Here is a 6,435-nt window from a genome sequence, read left to right as displayed (position 1 = left end):
GTCCCTGAGCAAGTTTGCTTCTGACAGAGGAGCGGCGTAGTGTGGATGGCTGTCTCATCTCACATGTTCCTCTGTCTTCTTTACGATTCACAATAAGAGAAGGTATTGCTGAGGGACAGGGGCGGGGCTTAGGGCCGTCGTATGAAGGAGAGTCAGGTGACCAGGGTACTGATGGCTGATTGGTGACACCCAGCCCTCCTTCTCTGGTTTGTATAAATCAGCATTTTGCACACACACATACACACACACACACAAACACACACACACACCAACACATACACTATGGACATTTTAGACACAGCAGTTAGCATAACTGCTAAAAAAAATCCTATTTATTACTTTTAAACTTTTCACATTTAAATTTATTTTCACTATAACTATTCCTTTCAGCATAACTTCTTGAAGGAAGCATAACTACCTGGGCCCTGAATAAAAGTCGTAATATTAATGCGTAACCTCTGGATGCTGTACTCTCACTACTGCCACCTCCATTCCTACACAGACCCTTCATCTAATGAAGCAGTGAGCTGGTTTATGGACTGTGACAGATTAAGAACAGCATGTTTGAACTGAGGGGGAATCAGATTGGGAAAAGAAAACCATAAAGTGACCATTTTTGGAGGAGAAACGGATACATTTAAAGGCGTTTGCTGTATCATGGCAAAATGCAACCAAAATGTAATATTCAGGGCAACTCAGTCCCATACAGCACATATCCTATAATATACCTCAGGAAGCATATACATTTTAGATCGTCTTTTGGGTGCATCTAGAACAGACCTGACCTCCGGGTCATATCCAGCAGTGATATTTTTACTGGAAATGGAAATGACACTAAACATTTTTATGTTAATGTAGGCTATTTGACTGATTTTCTTTACTGCTAATAGTGAATGGAGAGTTTATTTTAATAAGCTATAATGCTACATTCCATTTACCTCGTTTGGAACTCGGAACTGGGAATGACGTCACACACGAGTTATCTGCTTTCCAGTACAGCAAGATGGGAAGCCATTTAGCGATACCAGAGACCTGCTTCAAACAGCAGGATTCCTTGGATAACTTGTCAGATTTAATTTACCCCAGTTGAAATGCCCTTTATCTTTGTTCACTTACATTTAGCCCAAACTACCATCCATCCATCCATTTTCCAAACCGCTTATCCTACTGGGTCGCGGGGGGTCTGGAGCCTATCCCGGAAGCAATGGGCACGAGGCAGGGAACAACCCAGGATGGGGGGCCAGTCCATCGCAAGGCACACTCACACACCATTCACTCACACATGCACACCTATGGGCAATTTAGCAACTCCAATTAGCCTCAGCATGTTTTTGGACTGTGGGGGGAAACCGGAGTCCCAGAGGTGTGAGGCAACAGTGCTAACCACTGCACCACCATGCCAGCCCTCCAAGCTTCCATAAATCCAAAAATTATCTGGTTAATTATTTGTCTGAGGAATTACCCATTTACCCATATTAACCGCTTACCCTGGACCCAGAGCCTATCCCAAACAGCAGAGTGCACTCAACCGGGGTACACCCTGGACTGGATGCCAGTCCACTGCAGGGCCCAAACACGAAGGCTATTTAGAGATACCAATTGGCCTAATTGCATATCCTTAGTCTATGGATGGAAAGCGGAGTGCCTGGTGGAAGCACGCACGACATGCAGGGGACATGCAATCTCCACACATAACCCTGGAGGTATGAGGCAACGGTGCCTGCCGCTGTGCCACCACCCACACAAATTAATAAGTCAAATAATGACGAGTGAGGGACACGCAGATCCTTTCCATCACAGAAAAACTAGACAATAATTATTTCCTGAAAGCTGGGGAGTGGCATTAGCCATTACATGGTCCTAGGGGACCCCCCTCCCCCCAGACAGTCCAGAAGGTAGTAGGGAGGGAGCAAAAATGTGGACTGTCGGACAAAGTGCTGGGAGGAAGCAAAAACGTGGACCGGCTGGGGTTCCCCCAAGGATCAGGTTGAGAAACAATGATCTAGATCTCTAAGGCGGCGAGTCAGAGCGCACTCTTTGGAATGTGATGTGTTCATTCAGGCCATTTGAAATGCTGGAAGCCCACATCTGGAAATCTGGGATCACTACAGTGTTCCAAACAAGGTTAGTACAGTGATTACTGACAGTTCACGAAGGACGGTTTCCATCTATGACCGTTCATTTGTCCATGATGAAGCAAATTGTGGTGGTGATGGTGAGCATGGGTGGGAAGATAACCTGTGATTTCCTCGAGTGTAGGGTAGGGCTGGGGAGCGGGAAAAGGGGGGGGGGGTGTTGTTTGGGTGTAATCAGCCTTGGGGCAGCCCAAGCTTGTGATTAGGAGGTCTGGCCCCCTACCACCTCCCCCCTCCCCCGGAGCTAGACCTGTTCATCACTGATATCGATGTAGGTTACGTTCCAAATCTGTGAGGTGAGCTCACACTCTGCAGCTCTTAATAAGGCCGCTTGAGAAAAGTCAGACATTGTCGATCACCGACATAAGCGGACAGATATTCTGAGGGTGGAAAATGAACTCCAGCCTTCCAGTGTCACAAAACAAAAAAAAACCCATCTCAAACTGATCTCCTCTATTCATTAGGTCAATGGAGAAAGTTGTACCCATAGACATAGACAAAGCTAGTATGGTGTGTTATCTCTTAGAAGGCCTGACTCGCCACTGAAGTTCTTCCTGCCAGATTCACAGGCACAGTAAAAAATGAGGTGCTCATTGAACCACAAGCATTGAGGACTGGATTGGACATGCTGTTTGATTTATAGCAGCAGCACGGCTCCTCCAACCAAGAAGAATGCAAGCTCCTCCCCCAGGCCTGGCTCCAGGGTGGGGCCCCGGTTTCCCTAATCTGGGCGGGGTAGCATGGACCTTAGTCTTTCTTTCCATAGGGGTCTTTGTGAATCACACTTTGTCTAACCGCTCACCTAGAACAAACTGCCCCCGACAACACAGCTCCTAGGATCACAGAGGAACGCAAACCTCTCCACCACGGTAAGGTAATGATTCATGGGGGGATATTCCTTTATAATAAATCCTTCCACTAGTCCTGGTTATGGTCCCAGGCAGTGCAGAGATGCACCCTAGATGGGTGCCAGTCCTTCACAGAACACACACTGTGGGCAATTTAGAGACACCCTCTAAATGAACCAGTCGTCTTCGGACTGCAGGAGGAAAGCCACGTGAAAATAATGGAAATATGTTGGTTGCATAAGCATTCGGCTGGTGTTCTGTACTACATCTAACTTCATATAGGTGACAGAAGAAAATGTACTAAAATTTACCATACTAATAGCCCCTGCCTGTATGCCAATAAAGATATTTTCTGGATACAAAACCCCAGTCAATTTGGGGATCATTTATGAACCAGCAAGTCAGAAGGAGAACAGTATAAAGGTGACGATTAATCAGCATTCAAAGTAAGTTAAAGGTAAAGTTATAATAATAATAATGCATGAAAGACGAAAGTATACGAAACTTTTTGGACATCCCAATGAGCAACGCAGGTTCAATGGTCAAGAATCGAGATCTGCAATCACACCATCCAGACACAACAAAGAAGGCCGTAGCTCAACATTCAGCATCTGGGAAAGTAACCTTGCGGGTGACACCAGTGCGTGTCTGGCAGCTACTTCAGGAGTCCTGCAGAACTCACTGGGGCTGAGGTAGACCTGTCAGAGATACAAAGAGACCTGAAGAAAACCGTCCGGCTTGGGAGAATCGCGACAAAGGAGTCATCGCTCAAAAATGACCGTGGCTTGTCTGGAGTTTGCTGGGCAACACATTAGGTGGAGAAAAATTTTTCGAGGAGGTGCTTTTCAGCATAAAAGACGCAAACGCCAACGGCGCATCAGGAATATCATTAGAATGGAAAGAAAACGAATGAAGCAAAGGTATCGCGAAATACTGCTAGGAATAATATTTATTAATATTAATTAATGAATGATAAGACCAAAACAACAGCTGAGTGATTCAAGAATTAATAGAAAAAAGTTGCTACTCTGTCCTCAACCCTTGTGTATGATCTGTAACAAGTTTTCGAAAGGCCTGAAACATTCACAATGTGTATTTCCAAAGATAAGCACAGAAAGGATTTCACTGGTGCAAACATCCAACTAAACGTGATCATGTGTTAATGAAGATGGGTCACAAAGCGGAAGGCCTTTTATTTTGTGTGGTTGCACATATCATTGGTGATATTTCTGCAGACATAGCTGCTGTACTATTTTTCCCGATACACAGATCATCTTCGACTCAGAACCATGATCAGTTCTAACTAGCTGTTCTGTCAGATTTTCCTACGTTGTCAGAATTTCCTACCACAGCATATACAGTACATACATTGCTTTTTACTGCACTAACAAACAGTCCTGCCAGGGGTGTAGCTTCATTCCTGCTGGTTTGGCTCAGTTAGCAAAATGTCGCCCAATAGTTCACTCTTCATGTGCGATGTGCAATTGACTAGTCTTCTAGAACATACGGTGATCGCAAGAATTTATGGGCGTGTAGCCATGAAAAACAGTTTCATGCGCATGAAAAAGATGTCCATGCGCATGCGCAGTAGCCTTTGGTAGGACATTTCCATTGACTGTAAGCTGGTCTTTGATTTTATATGCAACAATTATCATATGCAGGGAGCACTAACTGGTAGGCAAATACGCACACACCATATAAAGTGATATGCACAGCAATTTTTTGTATTAGCAGCGCAAATACGTCTTTATTTAATGTGCATTTTCGCTGTTATTACAAGAAACCACTGTGCATTTAGCCTTTATGCCAGGAAAGAAGTACAAATTAACCACATAAAGGATAAAATGCAGTGGTAACATCTTAAAGACACATGAAAATACGCATTTGCTCTGCCTCGACAAAAAATTACCGTACGTATTGCTTATATGGCGAATGCGTACTAGTTCTGCATGCGCTCCCCTGCTCATATGTATAGCATACTGTATAATATACTTAATATCTTTAAGTCATATTGTTTGGTGTTGGAAGCTTGGATATTAACTTTTTCATCACCATTTTCATAGTTCGTTGGGGCGAAAACAGTCATACACTCTGGGTAACACTTGCGCTGCCAAACGCGGCGCACTCGAGGCCGTATATTTGCGGTCTCGGAGCAATCGTAAAGTCAATCAGTCGTAAGTCGCATAAAGTCATAAGTCAACTATGATCCGTATGTATATTTGCTACACTTAAAAAACAAATAATAGAATATCCAGTGATGGCTTAACCTTATTTGTCCAAAACGTCATGTTGTCATATTTTAGTTTTGTTGACAGTATAATTTGACAGTCTATACATTGATTTTCTCATTGAACGGGATTCACCGTGTCCTGAAACCTGTACAGCAAGGCATAGCCTATCTTACACATAACGCCAGCTTGTCAGCCTTCTGTGTGCTGAAGGAAGATAGTGCTTTCATACTGAACTTTCATACTGCACCACACAGTGCAATCCCCAGCCTCTTCTCAGCAGCTGATCTCCCAGATGTTCCCACATCAGCCTGTGGTTCCATCACAGTGAAAGATGGCACACTTACGGGTTAAAGTCACTGTGTCAGCCTTATTAGAATATCAACGCTACAGGCAGAGCGTAGAACACGCGCAAACAGCTCTCCCAATAAAGGTCAGATCGTGACCGATTTATTTAGATATTTAGCTCACTCGTGTCATCCATGCCTACGGTTTAATAACAATTCAATTAAAACACACATCCATAACCAGCTGAAAATACAAGCCGTTTTCACCTGACATAATACACAAACTCTTGCGTAAGTCAAATTTTACGTAATTAAAATTTATCTCCTCATACCATTTGACACCTTACAGCAAAACAAACATAAGGCAAAATATACACTAGTATATTTAATATAAAAAACATTCTAGTAACATGCACTGAAGAACATTTAAAAATAAAAAGATAAACTCACATATATGCATAAGTCACCTTTTTTCGTGATGGTGCTTCCGTAAACTCTATGTGTCTTGGATATTTTTTGCATGAGTGTGGATTTACTTAAATCGGTTTCACGTAAGTCGACAGCCTGTATTAAAAAAATGTAAATATAGGTCTTAAATCCTGACGCTGCCTTTATTGGTAGTGTGTTATTGATATGTCTGAAGTGGAATTTCACAGACAAGGAGGACTGATGGCTTCTATTGACACATTATTTGCAAATTTGCTGCCTACTATATTCTGGGAAATATCAACTCATTTTTGGCTGTTGTTTATCATAATATTTTGACAAGATATAAAATACCATGTTTTTCTGTTTGCCTTTAGAAATTTTATATCTTTAGAATACGAGAGCAACCTCAGAGCATAGATGACATTTGGTAAAATATATTTAAAAATCATTTAGCTTTTCATTCAAACACTGAGAGTTATCTATTCAAAATATATGTTAGATCATAAAG

This window comes from Brienomyrus brachyistius, chromosome 8 (genome assembly GCF_023856365.1).
Source record: "Brienomyrus brachyistius isolate T26 chromosome 8, BBRACH_0.4, whole genome shotgun sequence".
Taxonomy (NCBI): Eukaryota; Metazoa; Chordata; class Actinopteri; order Osteoglossiformes; family Mormyridae; genus Brienomyrus; species Brienomyrus brachyistius.
The sequence above is the reverse complement of the archived record's forward strand: the minus strand, read 5'-3'. Positions refer to the sequence as shown.